The following is a 21,694-nucleotide window of genomic DNA, read 5'->3' on the forward strand; positions in this document are numbered from 1 at the left end:
AGCCCAAAGGCCACATGGTATGGCCAAATAAATAAATAAATAAATAAAGTAAGTGACAACTTTGAATGAACTCATCTCACTGATACAGGATTATTTTAGGAGCATTTATAATCTTAGGTATCAGGATTTTTTTTTAAAGTCTTGCAGTACTCAACAATACTGATGACAGAAAGGCTGAGCACACTGATATTGTTACTTTGATTATGAATCTATGAATTAAAAGAATTTTTAAGTAACACTCAAATTAATGGCAAGCAAGCATTGGAACCATCCCTTTATATGTTATGATGCTCTTTTATTATGTAATGAATATAACTTCTAAATTATAGTGGTTTCATTGTTGTTGTTCACTCATCTGTGTCCAACTCTTTGTGACCCCATGGACTACAGTACACCAGGCTTCCCTGTTCTTCACTATCTCCCAGAGTTTGCTCAAACTCATCTCCATTGAATCGGTGATGCCATCCAACCATCTCATCCTCTGTTGCTCCCTTCTCTTCCTGCCCTCAGTCTTTCCCACCATCAGGGGCTTTTCCAACTCGTTGGCTCTTCACATGATGTGAACAAAGTATTGGAGCTTTGGTTTCATTATCCTCTCTCTTACTAATAATTGTTTTCTTGCTTTTTAGTCACTAAGTTGTGTCTGACACTTTCTGACTCCATGGACTTTAGCCTAGCAGGCTCCTTTGTCCATGGGATTTCCCAGGCAAAAATACAGAAGTAGATTGTCATTTCCTTCTCTAGGGGATCATCTGGACCCAGTGAGGCAGGCAGATTCTTTACTGCTGAGTCACCAAGGAAGCATTCTTGCTCCTTTATCTTAATAGCAGTAGTATCACATTTATCCACCTGGAATTACAACCTCTCTTATTTAAAAATTGTCAGAGGTCTTCAGAATATGAATTATGTATTTTTTAAGGATTCTCTTGATTGGTACCATTTTCCCATATAGAGTGGTCCTTCATCTATTTGATTCCCTATGGACTCTTAATTATGTACCATATTTGAGTATCTTTCATTATAATCTAGAAATAGGGAAGATTACCTATTATTTGAAAATCAAGAAAATTTATCTATATATATATCACAATGAATAAAATGAAAGGTTAATCAAAACCATTTTTAAAATCCAAATTGGCTATAAATGTAGTATATCATTTTTTCCCTTAAAATACCTGTAACTTTATAATACAACTAGTGTTTCAAAGCAAATAGTGATTTTTAATGAATGCTGTAACATTTAAGTATTCCTATAGTCTTCAAAAGAAACCATTATTACTTTTGAAAGCCATTATTGTTTATTTATATGAGTGAAAGTAGCTTAGATTGAAAGATAAATTAGCCAAAATGTTTAAATTATAACAGCAATAATAATACTTATAAGTACTAACAATCATAAGGGTTATCAGATAATATTGGAAACACTGAAACTATCATTAATGACATTTAAATATAAAAAAGCAGAGACATTACTTTGCCAACAAATGTCCATCTAGTCAAAGTTATAGTTTTTCCAGTAGTCATGTATGGATGTGAAAGTTGGACCATAAATAAGGTTGAGCTCTGAAGAATTTATATTTTTGAACTTGAGAGTCCCTTGGACTACAAGGAGATCTAACCAGTCCATGCTAAAGGAAATCAGTCCTGAATATTCATCGGAAGGACTGATGCTGAAGCTGAAACTCCAATATTTTGGCCACCTGATGCAAAGAACTGACTCATTGGAAAAGACTCTGATGCTGGGAAAGATTGAAGGCAGGAAGAGAAGGGGATGACAGAGGATGAGATGACTGGATAGCATCATTGATTCAATGGACATGAGTTTGAGCAAGCTCTGGAAGATGGTGAAGGACAGGGAAGCCTGACATGCTGCAGTCCACGGGGTCACAGAGTTGTATATGAATAAGCAAATGAACAACAACAACAAATATAAAATGAAAAAGAAAATTACCTGGGGGAAAGAAAAAATAAGTGAGGTGATTTAAGGATAAAGACACTGAAGCTAATCATTTGGGTTGGTGAGATATGTGACTTTGGAGGAAGGTAGTTAATAGTCCTATCACTAGGTCTCTCATCACCTAGGAGGAAAATCTTTGTGCCTACTGCAGGTTTAGGGCTTCCCTGGTCACCCAGTGTTAAAGAATCTGCCTGCCAAGTAGAAGATGTGGGTTTGATCCCTGGTGGGGAAGATCCCCTGGAGAAGGAAATGGCAACCTATTCCAGTATTCTTGCTTGGAAAATCCCATGAACAGAGGAGCCTGGCAGGCTACAGTTTGTGGAGTTGCAAAAACTCTGACATGATTTGGCACACAAGCACATGTGTGTGTGTGTGTTTGTGTGTGTGTGTGTGTGTGTGTATGAACTTGCTCAATTTTATTACAAGCTAGGATTTATTTATTCTGCTCTGTGAATTTACTAGTGAATTTTGTTTTGTTTTTTAACATCAATGCTTTGTCTTTGAGATTACAGGCAGATCTAGTCCTGTTTTTCATCAGTGCTATAGCATATACTTATATTTCTAATTAAATAGATGAAGTATACAAAGGGAGTATCATAGCAAGAATTTGTCTTGAAAAATAACTCCCAGAAGACAGTATACAGTGAATGTAAAACAGTTGGTGATTGTAGGTGTTTAATGTTAAGGAGAAGGGTTGAATACTTGAAGCAAATGGACCTTTTTAAAGCAGTGAAATAATTATCTATGATACTGCACTCATGGATATACCACATTGTAAATTCATCAATACATGTAGTCGTCTATTTACAGCATGAAACTTAATGTACACATATAAAATATCTATTCTAGGACTCAATGTAGAAAGTGATCAAACAGTATGAAACAACCTCACTAAAGGAAATGAAAAAATAGTACTCACTCAAGTAACTCTAGAAATGAGTAGACTCTATAAAACTAAAAATAAAATAAATGTTATGCAAGCCCTGTAATCTATTTAACAAATAGAGCTGTTTCCCACAAGAGAACAGGTTGATGATTCTGTTAGGGCTATGCAAGCATTCTGAACTGAACAATTAGGTATAAATGGATGGTGGAGGATAAGAAAAAGATTTTTCAATTTTGGAGAGTGAATTTACAGATAAACAATGAGGGAAAACTAGAATCATCCAAATGATAAAGAGTAAGAGACAGAAGCATCAGTATGAATTCATGATCAGCTTGATATAGACATGGATGACTACAAATGGAAATACATATGGATATGGATATAGATTATATGTGGAACAACAGACTGGTTCCAAATCAGGAAAGGCTGTAGACTGTCACCTTGCTTATTTAACTTATATGCAGAGTACATCATTCAACATACCGGGCAGGATGAAGCACAAGCTGGAATAAAGAGTGCCGAGAGAAATATCAATGACCTCAGATATGCAGATGACAACACCCTTATGGCAGAAAGTGAAGAGGAACTAAAAAGCCTTTTGATGACAGTGAAAGAGGAGAGTGAAAAAGTTGTCTTAAAACACAACATTCAGGGACTAAGATCTTGGCATCCAGTCCCATCACTTCATGGCAAATAGATGGGGAAACAATGGAAACAGTGAGAGATTTATTTTAGGGGGCTCCAAAATCACTGAAGATGGTGAGTGCAGCCATGAAATTAAAAGACACTCCTTGGAAAAAAAGTTTTGACCAACTTAGACAGCATATTAAAAACCAGAAACATTACTTTACCAACAAGGTCCATCTAGTTAAACCTATGGTTTTCCAGTAGTCAAGTATGGATGTGAGAGTTGGACTATAAAGAAAGCTGAGTGCCGAAGAATTGATGCTTTTGAACTCTGGTGTTGGAGAAAACTCTTGAGCATCTCTTCGACTGCATGGAGATCCAACCAATCCATCCTGAAGGAAATCAGTGCTGAATACTCATTGGCAGGACTGATGCTGAAGCTGAAGCTTCATGAGTTGTACATGACTGAGCGACTGAACTGAACTGAACTGAATAGGTGTAGACTCTTTTTGTTATGTACACATACATGTCAATGTTTTCTTATCAGAATCTACAGCATTGCTCCACAGGAATAAGGAGCACATTTCATGCCCAATCTTTTTTTCTGACGCTATTCCCCAGTAAAATTCGCCCGTATAACTGGAGAAAGGCAGATTCTAGGACTGGAACAGAAATACAGAATATGATACCACTGCATCTTATAGTGACAGGAAGTAAAGTATTTTAAAAATACAAAAAAGCAAAACAATCATCAATGTTTGGGGTATGCCAATAGGATACAGGAGCAACTGGAAAAAGTTCTAAAGTTAATAAAGAAAAATTGGATTATAACCAAAGTACCTCCATGAGTTGGTACTTACATAAATAGCTACAATAATAAATAAATGGGGGAGAAGAGACAGACGAATCTACTTTGTGCATGTCTGCATGCTAAGTTGCTTCACTCACGTCCAGCTCTTTTTGACCCTATGGACTGTAGCCTGCCAGGCTCCTCTGTTTGTGGGATTCTCCAGGCAAGAATACTGAAATGGGTTGTCATGCCCTCCTCCAGGGGATCTTTCTCACCTGTGATAAAACCCACATTTCTTGCATCTCTGGCATTGGCCGGCAGGTCCTTTACCACTAGTGCCACCTGGGAAACCCAATCCCTTGTGTAGAATAACCACAAATAGTTATATAGATAGTCCTCCCTTAATAAATTGAAGCATAGCTCATCACTCCTTAAGTGGAGACTGCACAGTGGAACTTCCTTATAAAGAGTACAGCCTGAAAAGTGGGGGCAAAAAACAAACTTCACAGTGTAAAAGAAACTTGACAACTTACCTCATCCTGCTAAATGAAGGTTCTTAATAATATTGATAATCATTGAACGTGTGCCGTTTGATATGAAGTGATCAAAATAGAGTTTTACCTCTGTGTTCTTTCACTCCAAAACACACAAACTAGTCTAATCAAGAAAATAAAACTAATTACCAGTTCAGTTCAGTTCAGTCACTCAGTCATGTCCGACTCTTTGGGACCCCATGAATCGCAGCATGCCAAGCCTCCCTGTCCATCACCAACTCCTGGAGTTTGCCCAAACTCATGTCCATTGAGTCGGTGATGCCATCCAGCCATCTCATCCCCTTCTCCTCCTGCCCCCAATCCCTCCCAGCATCAGGGTCTTTTCCAATGAGTCAACTTTTTGCATGAGGTGGCCAAAGTATTGGAGTTTCAGCTTCAGCATCAGTCCTTCCAGTGAACACCCAGGACTGATCTCCTTTAGGATGGACTTTTTGGATCTCCTTGCAGTCCAAGGGACTCTCAAGAGTCTTCTCCAATACCATAGTTCAAAAGCATCAATTACCAAACTAATTACCAAGCAAATATCAACTGAGAGATACTATTTTTAGAATATTTGACCAGCACTCTTTAAAATTGTTAAGATCATGAAGATCAAGGCAAATCAGAAACCCTGACATAGCCAAGGGGAGACAGAAGAAGATGGAAAACTAAATGTAATGCAGTATTGTGTGGCAGAACATTTTAACAGAAAAATGATATTGGCTAATGATACATTATCACTGCCAGTTCATTAACAGTAACAAATGCATGACACTAATATAAGGTACAATGGGGGGAGCTGTGTAGGAATTAAGTGGAATATTCCTATGTGTTGTTAGCAATATTCTATTAAGTCTAAACTGTTATAATATAACTGATTTTAAAAATAATTTCCATCTTATGTTATATAAGTAAACTTTATTATTAAAAATATATGCAGATTACATAATAAAAATACATTCACACATTTACATACCCCATATCCTTAAGATGGAGGCATTACTTTTTGTAAATAAGAAACCTAAAGTTCAGAAAGGCTACTTAACCTTTAGTACTGAAAACAATGATCATTACCTCAAATTAAATATTCTATTTTTTATAATACCATAAAATGAAAATGATATTCCTAAAGTGATTATTCAAAAGAATACATTCTTTTGTTAACAAAATATATGTTCAGTATCCCCTGAAAAGGAGAAGCAAGGTATACTAACCTATAGTATAAAAAGATTAAGATATTCAAACCTTTTCTTATAAGACAGTAGTTTAAAATAAGATTAATTTAAATAAGTAATGGAAATTACTTAAAACACAACTAAAAGGTTGGAGACAAGATGGCAGATTTGAAGGACTTGAGCTCATCTCCTCTTAGAAAAACACCAAAATCACAGCTAACTCCTGGACAACCATTAACAAAAAAGACTGGATCCTATTGGAAAAGATATTCTAAGTCCAAAGACAAAGAAGCAGCCATAACAAGATGCTAGAAAGGAACATCATTGTGCTCAATATACAATCAAATCCTATACATGATGGGCAGATGACTCAAAAACTGGGAAATAATTGTATTCCAGGGATTCTCTCACAGGAGTTAAAGTTCTGAGCTCCACATCAGGCTCCCAGCCTTAGGGTCTTACAGGCAAAGAGGGAGCCCCAGAGCATCTGGCTTTGAAGGTGAGTGGGGCTTGATTGAAAGAGTTCCATGGGATTGGAAGAAATAGAAACTCTGGCATTGGAGGGTCCTCATAAGTTCTCATGTACACTGGGACCCAGGGAAATAGCAGTGACTTCATAGGATCTCAGGCCAGACATGGTCTTGGAGGATCTCCTGGGGAGGTAGGAGTTGGCTGTGACTCTTGTGGGAACAAAGACACTGGTAGAGGATGTACTAGGGAGTACTCATTAGTGTGAGCTCTCCTAGACACTGCCATTTTCACATCAATACCTGACCCCATCCAACAGCCTATATATAGGTTTAGGTGCTGGGATACCTTAAATGAAACAAACAACAGGAGAGGGAACATAGCCACACACATCAATAGAAGGCTGCTTAAAATCTTCCTGCACCCATATCTGCTTCTAAGCACACCCCTTAACATGACAGTGCCCATCAGAGGGAAAAGAACAAGATCCACCTAGCAGTGGGTAGGCACCAGTCCTTCCTACAAAGAGAGCCTGCATGAGCCTCCTAGACCAGTCTCATCCATCAGGGGCCAAACACCAGAAGCCAGAGGAACTACAATCCCGCCACCTGGGCAACAAACACTGCAAACACAAAGTTAAACCAAATGAGACAGCAGAGGAATATGTTCCAGACAAATAAATGATAAATACTCAGAAAAAAAAAAAATTAAGTGAGGTGGAAATAGGCAACCTACCTGAAAAGAATTCAGGGTGATATTAGTAAAGATGACCCAAGATCTCAGAAAAAGAGAAAGGAGGTGCAGACCAAGAAGATATAAGAATTTTTTAACAAAGAGCTAGATGATATAAAGAACAAACAAACACAGTTGCATAATACAATAACGGAAATGAAAAATACATTAAAGGAATGAATAGCAGAATCACTGGAAAATATTTAAGTGAACTGAAAGACAGAATGGAGGAAATCACCATCACAGAACAGAATACAGAAAAAAAGAATGAAAAGAAATGAGGAGAGCTTAAGAGACTGCTGGGACAACATTAAATGCACCAACATTCACTTATAGGGGCCTCAGGAGAAGAAGAGACAGAGAGAGGGCCCAAGAAAACATTTGAAAAGATAATAGCTGAAAATTTCCCTAACACTGGGAAAGGAAATAGTCACCCAAGTCCAGGAAGTGCAGCGCCCCATACAGGATAAACCCAAGGAGGAACACATTGAGACACATATTAATCAAATTCACAAAAATTAAAAACAAAGGGAAGATATTAAAAGAATAAAGGAGAGAGCAAAAAACAGCATTCAAGGGAATTTCCATAAGTTTAGCAGCTGATTTTTCAGAAGAAATTCTGTAGGCCAGAAGGGAGTGGCATGATATATGTAAAGCAATGAAAGTGGTAAACATTCAACCAAGAATACTCTACCCATTGAGGCTCTCATTCAGATTTGAGAGAGTTTTACAGACAAGTTTCCCTAGTGGCTCAGATGGTAAAGAATCCACATGCAGTGTGGCAGGCCTGGGTTCTATCCTGGGTCAGGAAGGTTCCCCAGAGAAGAGAATGGCTACCCACTCCAGTATTCTTGCCTGGAGAATTCCATGGACAGAGGAGCTTGGTGGACTGCAGTCCATAGGAGTCACAAAGAGTCAGACAGGACTGGGAGACTTTTTTTTTTAATTTTATTTTATTTTTAGACTTTACATAACTGTATTAATTTTGCCAAATATCAAAATGAATCTGCCACAGGTATACATGTGTTCCCCATCCTGAACCCTCCTCCCTCCTCCCTCCCCATTCCATCCCTCTGGGTCATCCCAGTGCACCAGCCCCAAGCATCCAGTATCGTGCATCGAACCTGGACTGGCAACTCATTTCATACATGATATTTTACATGTTTCAATGCCATTCTCCCAAATCTTCCCACCCTCTCCCTCTCCCGCAGAGTCCATAAGACTGTTCTATACATCAGTGACTCTTTTGCTGTCTCGTACACAGGGTTATTGTTACCATCTTTCTAAATTCCATATATATGCGTTAGTATACTGTATTGGTGTTTTTCTTTCTGGCTTACTTCACTCTGTATAATAGGCTCCAGTTTCATCCACCTCATTAGAACTGATTCAAATGTATTCTTTTTAATGGCTGAATAATACTCCATTGTGTATATGTACCACAGCTTTCTTACCCATTCATCTGCTGATGGACATCTAGGTTTTCACTTTCTTTACAGACAAAAGCTGAGAGAATTCAGCACAACCCAAAACAGCTTTACAACAAAAGCTAAAAGAATTTCTCTAGGCAGAAAAGAAATGTAAAACTTTTGCATAGCAAAGGAAACCATAAGCAAAATGAAAAGACAATCCACAGCATAGGAGAAAATATTTGCAAACAATGCACCAACCAGGGATTAAACTTCAAAATATACCAGCAGCTCATGCAGCTCAATTAGAAAAAAAAAAAAAAAAAAAAAGAAAGAAAAGCCCAAGCAAATAATGTGCAAAAGATCTAAATAGACATTTATCCAAAGACATACAGATGGTCAACAAACACATGAAAAAATGATCAGCATTACTAATTATTGGAGAAGGCAATGGCACCCCTACTCCAGTACTCTTGCCTGGAAAATCCCATGGACGGAGGAGCTTGGTAGGCTGCAGTCCATGGGGTCGCTAAAAGTTGGACATGACTGAGCGACTTCACTTTCACTTTTCACTTTCATGCATTGGAGAAGGAAATGGAAACCCACTCCAGTATTCTTGCTTGGAGAAATCCAGGGACAGAGGAGCCTGGTAGGCTGCCGTCTATGGGGTCGCACAGAGTCGGACACGACTATGCAAATCAAAATTACAATGAGGTATCACCTCATACAAAGTTAGAATGGCCATCATCAAAAGTTCTACAAACAATAAATGCTGGGAAGGGTGTGGAAAAAAAAGAGTTGCATTACATTTTTGGTGGGTATATAAATTGGTGCAGCCACTATGGAGAACAGTATGGAAATTTCTTAAAAAAAAAAAAAACAAAAAAAACTCCCATATGACTCAGCAATCCCAATCCTGGGCATATATCCAGAGAAAAATCATACTTTGAAAATATACATTCACCCCAGTTTTCATTACAGCACTATTTACAACAGCCAGGACATGGAGCCAACCTAAATGTCCATCAACAGATGAATAGATAAAGAAGATGTGGTACATATATACAACAAGTATACAATGGAATATAACTCAGTGATTAAAAAAGAATCAATTCCATTTGTATCAACAGGGATGGACCTAAATATTATCATACTAAGTGCAAACAGACAGAGAAAGATATGTATCACATGATATTACTTATATATGGAATCTAAATGTGATATAATGAACTTATTTCCAAAACAGAAACAGATTCACAAACTTAGAAAACAAACTCATGTCTACCAAAGGGGAGAACTGGGGAGGAGGGATAAATTAAGGGGTTGGGATTAACATATGCATACTACTATATATCCCCTGGAAGAGGAAATGGCAGGCCATTCCAGTATTCTTGCCTGGGAAATCCCATGGACAGAGGAACCTGGTGGGCTACAGTCCATGGGGTTGCAAAGGATCAGACACAACTGAGCAACTGAGCATGCCCACACTACTATATATAAAATAGATAATCAACATGGACTTGTTGTATAGCACAGGAACCTCTACTCAATATTATGTAATAACTTATATGCAAAAAGAATCTGATGAAGAATAGATATATGTATATGTTTAACTGAATCCATTTTGCTGTACACCTGAAACTAGTAAAACATTGAAATTACTATCCTCCAACATAAAATAAAACATTTTTTTAAGTATTAAAAGAAACCCACGTGAAAGTGAAGTCACTTAGTCATGTCTGACACTTTGCAACTCCATGGACTGTAGCCTAGCTGGCTCCTCTATCCATCCATGGGATTTTCCAGGCAAGAGTACTGGAGTGGGTTGCTATTTCCTTCTCCAGAAAGAAACCCATGGATAAAAATTAATAGAAAACTAAAATTATTTGGTTCAGAATAAACTTTAGAGAGTAGCCTAGTCCTAAAGAAAATATTTCATATAACACTGAGGAAACTTGAGTCCAGAATAATAGAGGACTATTTAATATTATACAATTAGATGTGAAGACATTGTTGAAAAGCACATGGATCCTGACTGAGTCTAGTCCCAATATGATATATAAAGCAAAGGAAATGTCACTGCCACTTTTACTAGAAAATTAGAATATTCACCTCTCTTGTACTATTATTATTACTTGAAATGTCATTACAAAGTTTATAAAGATAAATATCTATATAATATATATATACACAATATAGGTGGCTCAGACAGTAAAGCATCTGCCTACAGTGCGGGAGACCTGGATTCAATCCCTGGGTCAGGAAGATCCTCTGGAGAAGGAAATGGCAACCCACTCCAGTACTCTTGCCTGGAAAATCCCATGGACAGAGGAGCGTAGTAGGCTACAGTCGATGGGGTCGCAAAGAGTCGGACACGACTGAGTGACTTCACTTCTTCATATGCATATGTACATATATGTAATATATATATATACATAAACATATATATGCACACATATATACATAAATATATATTTTTATAAATAAATGCACAAGTAAAAATACACAAACTCTGAACTATTTTTAAAGAAAACAATGGCAAACATTAACCAGCTTTTGTGTGTGTGTGTGTGTGTGTGTGTGTGTTTGTGCATGTTTTTCCCAAACCATATCATCTTTCTTTTTAAGCAATTATAAGATTGTGCTAATAATTATTTGAACCAAATAAAATACTAGTTTTTCACTTTTTTCATGATAAAATATTTTAGTTTTCAACCACATTAAATTATTTTAAAAGTAAGAGGATTCGTAGTGCTTTGCATGCTGTAATAAAACACTCTGTTAAGTTTTCCTACTTTAAAATTCATCAAGATTTGTGTGTATGCTTTGCCATGAGCTGAAGAGTATAGAGTATTCACAGAAGAAAAAGAGTTTTTCCTTCAGTGATAGTTTGAAGCTCTCAAGATTAAAGAAGTACTGTTATACTAGGATCAGCACCAATTTGAATCCTCTGGATGAACTGTGTTACATTTTTACAAATTATCCCTCACAAACTTTAAATATTCACATCAGTGAATCATGGTTGCATGAAACACTTACCTTGATAAAATTTGAAAAATATATTGTAAGCATCTATCTCATGTCAATAGTGCGGTTACAGTATATAAATAAAAGTATCACCATTTGGTGATTTAATTTTTCCCAAAGAAAACTTTAATTATCCTTTATTTTATTAAAATGCTGGCATAATTGGGACTACCTCCAGGTAACGCATTGAATTTACAAGTCAAAGAGGCATATGGTGCTAAAATTACATTGATGATTTCTTTTCAACTTCCATCGAGTTTTTAGAGTTTATTCCACAGTCTATCATATTGCATGTCTTCTATGAATTAACTTATTCAGGAATAACTTCATGGAGGATATTTAAAGCTAAATCTTGAAGCATCAATTGAAATATGCTTAATAATTCTTGCTTTGAAAATCAGAAGAGTCATCAAAGCCCAATGTCAAAATTTGTTAAGCAGATAAAGATAATCCAGTATCTTAAATTTGTTAAGCTTCTGTTTACTCAGTTGCCAAAAGCATCCTACCTATGAAGCAGAGTCGGCCAGATATTTATCAACCCCATTTCTTCCTCCCACAAACATAATCACAAAACTTTTCAGACCTTCTCACAGTTACACGAGGCACTGACATGACTTCTAACGGTTACGCAGCATGCCAAAGTGATGTGCAGAGCTTCTAAGACTGAGTCATGCACTAACAAAACAAAGAAAAAACCTATACACAACTCTTCATGCCCTTTCTTCATCTTTCGGTTGGATGTCAAAGCCCAAGGTAAATATGAAATCCATTTACAATGTTTAAAAAACTGAGTCTTCAAATGCCTTTTCCCCTAAACAACCCTGTGGATGACCATCCTATGTAATCTGCATACAGAAATTTCAGATCACTTTGGTCTGTGTTACAGGAAAAAGAAACATTTCATTTCTGTTGGAAAAGCTTTATTTTTGGTGGTTTTCATTATGACTGCTATATAATAAACAAAGCCAACATGTGAAGGATATTTTGAGGATTGAAAAAGAAAGCACAATTAAAGATTTCAGGACAGTAACTAATACTAGATTTCAATTAACAGGGTCTGAGTGAGCACACACAAAACTTGCAGGTTAAAAAAAAAAAATCCATGTTTGGACAGAAAAACTGCCTATCTCAATAAAGAATTTAGAGAAGTTTCCCCTCCTTCAGACTAATCTAACTTTTAGTTAACAGACTTGGTTTAGCAAAGAGAGCTAACTTTCATTATGCTTTACACTAGAAGTCTGTTTGCAGCAAAAAAAAAAATGTACAGCCATATGGAATTGTCATTAAAGAGCAATAAAAGCAATTGAGGAAGGCTTAGGCATGGGAACAGAAGATGTGGAAGTGTGATTTTGGGGAGAAAATGGCAATAAGGGAGAGTGATGAGAGAAGACACTTAAGAGATCAGCAACATGGATGGATCTAGAGATTATCATATTAAGTGAAGTAAGTCAGACAGATATCTTATGATGTCACTTACAGGGACTTCCCCAGTGGCTCAGACAGTAAAGAATTTGCCTGCAATGCAGGAGATACAGGTTCGACCCCTGGTCAGGAAGATCCCCTGGAGAAGGCAATGGCAGCCCAATCCCATAATTGTGCCTGGAGAATTCCATGGACAGAGGAGCCTGGCAGGCTAGAGTCCATAGGATCACAAAAAATTGGACACGACTGAGTGACTAACACAAACACATGCACACACATACATATCACTTATATGTGGAATCTAAAATATTGACACAAATGAACTTATTTACAAAATAGAAATAGACTCACAGACATAGAAAAAAATTTACGGTTACCAAAGTGGGGAGTACATTATGTTTGGGGGATTAACAGATACACAGTACATATATGTAAAATAGATAAACAACAAGGTTCTACTGTAGTACAGAAAATAAATGCAGTATCTTATAATAGCCTATAATAGAAAAGAATTGGAAACATTATCCATATATATTATGTATGTATGGAGAAGACTCTTGAGAGTCCCTTGAACTGCAAGGAGATCCAACCAGTCCATTCTGAAGGAGATCAGCCCTGGGATTTCTTTGGAAGGAATGATGCTAAAGCTGAAACTCCAGTACTTTGGCCACCTCATGCAAAGAGTTGACTCATTGGAAAAGACTCTGATGCTGGGAGGGATTGGGGGCAGGAGGAGAAGGGGACGCCAGAGGATGAGATGGCTGGATGGCATCACTGACTCGATAGACGTGAGTCTGAGTGAACTCCGGAAGTTGGTGATGGACAGGGAGGCCTGGCGTGCTGCGATTCATGGGGTCACAAAGAGTCGGACATGACTGAGCGACTGATCTGATCTGATCTGATGTATATATGTATAACCGAATCACTTTGCTATACAGCCAAACCTAAGACAACACTGCAAATCAACTATGAAGTGAAAGTGAAAGTTGCTCAGTCTATCGGACTCTTTGTGACCCCATGGACTATACCGTCCATGGAATTCTCTAGGCCAGAATACTGGAGTGAGTAGTCGTTCTATTTTAATTTTTAAAAAATTAAGTAAAATTGAAAATGGGCTTCCCTTGTGGTTCAGCTGGTAAAAAGTCTGCCTGCAATTTGGGAGACCTGGGCAATCCCTGGGTTGGGAAGATCCCCTGGAGAAGGGAAAGTCTACCCACTCCACTGTTCTGGCCTAGAGAATTACACGGACTGTCTAGTCCATGGAGTCGCAAAGAGTTGGACACAACTGAGTGACTTTCACTGAAAATTAAATAAATAAACTTTTTAGGGTCTTCACTGTCTTCAGTCACTCAGTTGTGTCTGATGTTTTATGATTCCATGAACTGAAGCACACTAGGCTTTCCTGTCCTTCACCATCCCCCAGAGTTTGCTCAAACTCATGTCCATTGAGTCAGAGACGACATCCAACCATTTCATCCTCTGTGGTCCCCCTCTCCTCTTGCCTTCAATCTTTCCCAGCATCAGGGTCTTTTCTAATGAGTCAGCTCTTCACATCAGGTGGCCAAAGTTTCAGAGCTTCAGTTTTAGCAGCAGTCCTTCTAATGAACATTCAGAATTGATTTCCTTTAGAATTGATTGGTTTGATCTTGCAGTCCAAGGGACTCTCAAGAGTCTTCTCTAACACCACAGCTCAAAATCATCAATTCTTCGATGCTCAGCCTTCTTCATAGTCCAACTTTCACATCCATACATTTAGGATCTTTAAATGAAAGCAATAAATGCTATTTTTAAAAAAGCAATATCAAATATATCAAGTAATGGATGGAGATGATATATTAACCTACACTATATTAATGATATATTAAACTACACTAGCGTTCAATTTATTCATAGTCTAGTGTTCAGCACAACTGATAAGAGAACATGTCTGATGATTTAGGAATCAAACTACAAATAATATGCACTAGAATCACTGGGGAGCTTGCCAAGAATAAATGGTATCTCTTCACAAAAGGAGACTTTGTTATAGAAAGCATGTCTTGTAACACATGAATCTGTACCTTTTAAAAATACATATTTCTAGGGTGAGTGATTCTAGAACCACATTTCGAAAAAAACTTCTTAAAACCATTTTCTTATTCTGATTCTACGTCTCACTAGGAATCTTTATGTTCAGTAAACATATAAAAGAAGATTGGTTTATATTTATACATTGCTATAACTTACACAAGATGCCAGAGATGAAACACTTAAACCATGATCTCACATCTTAAAGTGACTTTCAGAGGGTCAGAGACAATCATAAAAATAAGAAGATTTTGGCATATCCAAAACCAATCAGATGTGAAAAATAAAAATCTGCCACATAGACGATAATGATCTTGGAGAGAGAGAGCAGTGAGCAGTCCTGAAGGGACATCTCAGCTCCCTGTCTGGGAATTAAACCTAGGTAACCTGGATGAAAACCAAGAATCCTAACCACTAGAACACCAGTAGCTAGAGGCTGGAAGCAAAGTGATCCTGTATCTTTCACCTAGTTGAAAGCAAGAATATTTCAAGGAGGCCAACACTATACGAACAGGTACAAAGGTGATTATCAGAGACACAGAGCAATGTACAGGACAGCATGGATGAAGATAGTTTGTTAATCCAACTCAAAAGCAGGGCAGAAATACACACTCAGAAGGGTATGGACATCCTCTCTAAAGAGGAGGAGATAAAAAAAAAATTAAAAAAAAACAATAAAAAAAAAAAAAAGAGGAGGAGGGCAGTAAGTCAGACACTAGGCAGAGACACATACCTGGAGAGGAGTGCAAGCATCCTGAATGACAAGGAGCACAGTCCATCAGAAACTAGGCAGAGTACACACTTGGGGAGGAGTAAGGAGGAGCATGGAGAAGGCAATGGCACCCCACTCCAGTACTCTTGCCTGGAAAATCCCATGGACGGAGGAGCCTGGAGGGCTGCAGTCCATGGAGTCGCTGAGGGTTGGACACAACTGAGCGACTTCACTTTCACTTTTCACTTTCATGCATTGGAAAAGGAAATGGCAACCCACTCCAGTAGTGTTCTTGCCTGGAGAATCCCAGGGACGAGGGAGTCTGGTGGGCTGCTGTTTATGGGGTCACACAGAGTCGGACACGACTGACGTGACTTAGCAAGGAGGAGCACGGTACAGAGGCAACGTCAACCACTTATATAAGAGAGCCCTTCTGGGTCTTTGTTAACCTCTGGTCAATTATCTTGATTCTTTCTTCACACCTGACTCATCCATGGATCCTTCCCAAGATGCATGCTCAAGCTTTTACCAAGATGGATCCCACTGGAGAGGCCTATGGATGCATGTCTACACTTATTATGGGGTGGAGTCCCCTCCCTTTTAAACTCCCAAGAAGCCTTCCTGTGCATGTGCAGACAGGAAAATAGTCCTTGACCTCAGGAGTGGGCACATTATCTCTTTGCTTTAGAAGAGCTCAGCTTTACCACTAGCTTTGTCCTCAGAGTATCTGGGTAAGAGCAAAACTTGAATTTTACTCCACTTGACAAATACTAGGTGTCCATCCCAGAGGCCCACTCTCTCCTATCTCAATAGCAGAAATGAGAGTCAGGCAACAAGATGACTTTGGCAAGAGCATGGTTATTTTGTAAAGTTTGGTGTGCTCAGCAGGCTAAATATACCCTTGTCTTGCTTGTGTTGTAAAAACACCTGGAGGGTAATGTAGAATTATAGAATATTGCTTTTATAACAGAATGGGTTTTAAATATGTAATTTGATTTCTTGAGAATGCACTGTTGTACCAAAGACATAACAGTACTTCAGCACTTTGATCAAGAATGTACTTCTCAGAACAGAGAAGTTGGTTGCAATGAGTCAAATGTGTTGGTTGCAAGGTGTCAAACTCAGTCTGACTCACATCATTCATTTCACTTAAGTCACATATATTACTGCCACCCTACAATTTTTAAGCCATGACTTAGTTTTCTTGTCTTCAAAATGGAGAATTAGAATAATTCCCACTCCACACAAATGTACTGAGGGATGGTGGAAAAATAAAATCATGAAGCATGCTTGGAATTATGGCTGCCACTGAATATACATGCCCTCAGCATCATTTTGTTTGAGATTTTTGTATTTGTGATTGAAAGCTGATACTAAATATATAGACTTATAGAATGTTGGAACCTTGAAATGTGGATGCCATTTATTTTAGGATCTGCAAAATAATGTGACATGTCCAAAACCACTGCAGATGGTGACTGCAGCCATGAAATTAAAAGATACTTACTTCTTGGGAGGAAAGTTATGACCAACCTAGACAGCATATTAAAAAGCAGAGACATTACTTTGCCAACAAAGGTCAATCTAGTCAAGGCTATGGTTTTTCCAGTATTCAAGTATGGATGTGAGAGTTGGACTATAAAGAAAGCTGAGCGCTGAAGAACTGATACTTTTGAACTGTGGTGTTGGAAAAGACTCTTGAGAGTCCCTTGGACTGCAAGGAGATCCAACCAGTTCATCCTAAAGGAGATCAGTCCTGGTTGTTCATTGGAAGGACTCATGTTGAAGCTGAAACTCCAATACTATGACCACCTGATGTGAAGAGCTGACTCATTTGAAAAGACCCTGATGCTGGGAAAGACTGAGGGAAGGAGGAGAAGGGGACAATAGAGGAGGAGATGGTTGGATGCATCACCAATTCAATGGACATGAGTTTGGGTAAACTCCTGAAGTTGATGATGGACAGGGAGGCCTGGTGTGCTGCGGTCCATGGGGTTGCAAAGAGTTGGACACGACAGAGTGACAGAACTGAGCTGAACTGATACATCTTTTTGAGTACATGATAGGATTTCCTAGTTGATCTTGGCACTCTATAAGTGTGAGCTTAGAACAGCTGTGCTGGCTGCCACAATTTATCAATTAAGTCAAGAAAAGATAACAATTTGTCTGCTGCCCCTTGTTGAGCGAAACAATTTTTGTCATAAGAGGAGATGAACATAGTGTTGTATTTTACTTCCATATATGTAATAGTAGCCATTGCCTTGTAAGGACAAGAAAATATTTGTTACAGTTTAAGAGTATGAACGAAGTCACAGAAGAAAAGATTAACTTAAAGAAGTTAGACCTGGTTTATAAATGTGATGCTGTCTCTTTTGTAATGTTTGCTTCTAGATTTTGAAACAGTTTATATTTGTTTTTATCTGTTTTCATAAATATCTTGCAAATCAAATATTTGATTTAAAATGTTGTATTAGTTTCACCTGTACAGCAAAGTGTACAGTAAAGTGATTTAGTTATACATGTACAAAGATCAGCTGGATGGAATTCCAACTGAGATATTTAAAATCCTAAAAGATGATGCTGTTAAAGTGCTGCACTGAATATGTCAGCAGATTTGGAAAATTTAGCAATAACCACAGGCCTGGAAAAGATCAGTTTTCATTCCAATCCCAAGAAAGACAATTCCAAAGAATGTTCAAACTACTGTACAATTGTATTAATTTCACATGCTAGCAAGATAATGCTCAAAATCCTTCAAGCTACCCTTAAGCAGCATGAAAGCTAAGAAATTCCAGATGTACAAGCTGGAGTTAGAAAAGGCAGAATGATTAGAGATAACATTGCCAACATCCATTGGATCATAGAAAAAGCAAGGGAGTTCCAGAAAAACATCTATTTCTGCTTCATTGAGTATGCTAAGAATTTTGACTGTGTGGAAAACAACAAAATGTAGAAACCTTTCAAAGAAATGGGAACATCAGGCCACCTTACCTGCCTCCTGAGAAATCTGTGTTCAGGTCAAGAAGCAACAGTTAGAACTAGACATGTAACAACAGACTGATTCCAAGTTGGGAAAGGAGTACATCAAGGTTGAATATTGTCACCCTGATTATTTAACTTGTATGCAGAGTACATCATGAGAAGCCAGCCTGGATGAATCCCAAGCTGGAATCAAGATTGCCTGGAGGAATATCAACAACCTCAGCTATGCAGATGATATCACCCCAAAGACTGAAAGTAAAGAGGAATGAAAGAGCCTCTTGGTCAGCTCCGGTGGCTCAGACAGTAAAGAATCTGCCTGCAATGTAAGAGGCCTGGGTTTGATCCCTGGGCTGGGAAGATGGTCATGGAAACCCACTCCAGTATTCCTGAGTGGAGAATCCCCATGGACAGAGAGCCTGGTGGGCTACAGTCCATGGTGTTTGAAAGGGTTGGACATGACGGGGCGACTAAGCACAGCACACAAAGAACCTCTTGATGAGGGTGAAAGAGGAGAGTGAAAATTCTAGCATAGAACTCAACATTCAAAAAATGAACATCATGACAACCGATCCCATCACTTCATGGCAAATAGATGGGGAAAAAGTGAAAACAGTAGCAGATTTTATTTTCTTGGGGTCCAAAATCATAGAAGACAGTGACTGCAGCAATGAAATTCATAAGCACTTGCTCCTTGGAAGAAAAGCTATGACAAACATAGACAGATTATTTACAAAAGCAGAGATGTCACTTTGCCCACAAAGGTCCATGGTGTCCAAAGTTATACTTTTTCCAGTACAGATGTGAGATTTGGACCGTAAAGAAGGCTAGGTGCAAAGAATTGATGTTTTTGAATTGTGTTGCTGAAGAATACTCTTGAGAGCCCTTGGACTGCTAGGAAATTAAACCAATGCATTCTGAATGAAATCAACACTGAATATTAATTGGAAGGGCTGATGCTGAAGCTGAAGCTCTGATACCTTGGCTACCTGATGTTAAGAGCCACCTCATTGGAAAAGGCCCTGATACTGGGAAAGATGGAAGGCAGCAGGAAAAGGGGATGACAGAGGATAAGATGGTTGGATGGCACCACCAACTCAATGGACATGAGTTAGAGTAAACTCCAGGAGATAGTGAAGGACAAGGAAGCCTGGCATGCTATAGTACATGGGGTCACAAAGAGTGGGACAAAACTTAGCAACTGAACAATAACAATACATATATCTACTCTTTTTAGATTATTTTACCATGGAGGTCATTACAGAATATTCAGTAGAGTTCATTTTTGCTATAAAATAGGTCCCTATTAGTTATCTATTTTATATATGAGGGCTTCTCTGGTGGCTCAGCAGTAAAGTATCCACCTTCAGTGCAGGAAATGTGAGTAGGAGACAGGGGTCCAATCCCTGTGCTGGGAAGATCCCCTGGAGAAGGAAATGGCAACCCACTCCTGTATTTTTGCTGGGGAAATCCCATGGGCCAAGGAGCCCCGTGGGTTACTGTTCATGGGGTCACAAAATAGTTGGACATGACTAGGTGACTAAATAGCAACAACAATTTTATATATAGTGGTGTGTATATGTCAGTAAAATGTGTGCAATATAGATTTACAAAAGTGTAAAAAGTCAGTGTGCAAAAAGTTAGGATCTATAAATAATTTCAATCTGCCCAATACAAAACATTTAGATATAGCAATATTAATATTATATTTTCATGCTTACTTAAATGATATTTTAGGTTTCTAGATATAAGGCATCTTCCTTTTAACAAAATACACACTGTTAATTGTTTTGTTTCTTTACAGACAACAGAGTATTGGCAAACCAAATCATAAAACCAAGCCATAAAAATAATTATATATCATGATCAGGTAGAGTTTATTCCAAGTATACAAGGCTGGTTCAATATTCAACAATTAATTAACATAGTCCATCATGCCAACAGACAAGAAAATCATACAGTCCTACAGAGAGATGCAGGAAATGCACTTGACCTATTGATTTTAAACACTCTCAGAAAAAAATAGGACTAGAATGGAATTTCCTGAACTGGATAAATGACATCTCAAAAGTCTACAAATAACATCATACTTAGGGTGAGAAACTATGTATTTTCCCACTAAGATCAGGAAGAACACAAACAGTTCTCTCTCACCACTGCTATACAACATAGCAGTAAAGACAATTCAATAAAGAAAGGACAGTGTTTTCAACAAACAAATGGTGCTGAAACAACTGGTCATCCATATACAAAATAATTAATCTAGACATATACTTTACACTCTTCACAAATTAACTTAAATGGATAACAGATATAAGAATAAAATGTAAGCCTGAGCAATTTGTAGGAGATGATATAGAGAAATATTTCTATTTCTTCTCTAACTCACGTCCTTTTTTTGTGTAGAAGATCTGACTATAGTTCTATAGCTGGCCGTCTGTACCCAAGGCTGCATCCTCAGGTCCATGTGGTGCTATGGTAAGTGTTTATCCTGCAGTTCTTCACTTGTGTTCACCATTATCACAAGGGAGCCCTATTGATGTGGTGGTAAAACATGGAGAGGAGAGTATACTACAGTCTTATGATTAGATCTCAGTTTGATCTGCAACTTTCATCAGTGTTTCTCAGAGTGGAGTCCGGGGTCTCCTGCTCTTAGGTGAGAGAACAAAGCACTTGCCAACAGCTGAACAATACAATGACAAGGGCCTTAGCCATCTGCCTCTGGGGAGATTGGGCCCTGTGCCGCTGCAGCCGTTGACCTTCAACATCACCTGAGGGAGTTCAGGGTGGAGTGAGGCAGTCTGTGCTCCAGCGGATCTGGTAGAATGGGTCTTTGGATATGATTTACAGGAACTGATTTCATGAGATATGAAGAGATCCTTGCATCTCTTCATATCTAGAAAAGCACTA

The 21,694-nt window shown here is 38.2% G+C and overlaps 1 long non-coding RNA gene across 1 annotated transcript in view; it reads right to left on the reverse strand.

The window, feature by feature from the left end:
• Positions 1–21,310, reverse strand: part of LOC129652814 (uncharacterized) — a 45,303-nt gene extending 23,993 nt beyond the window's left edge. The window contains exon 1 of the long non-coding RNA XR_008714755.1: positions 21,174–21,310. This is a non-coding gene — a long non-coding RNA (uncharacterized LOC129652814). The remainder of the gene's footprint in view (positions 1–21,173) is intronic.
• Between the last annotated feature and the right edge of the window lie 384 nt (positions 21,311–21,694).

This window comes from Bubalus kerabau, chromosome 5 (genome assembly GCF_029407905.1).
Source record: "Bubalus kerabau isolate K-KA32 ecotype Philippines breed swamp buffalo chromosome 5, PCC_UOA_SB_1v2, whole genome shotgun sequence".
Classification (NCBI taxonomy): domain Eukaryota; kingdom Metazoa; phylum Chordata; class Mammalia; order Artiodactyla; family Bovidae; genus Bubalus; species Bubalus kerabau.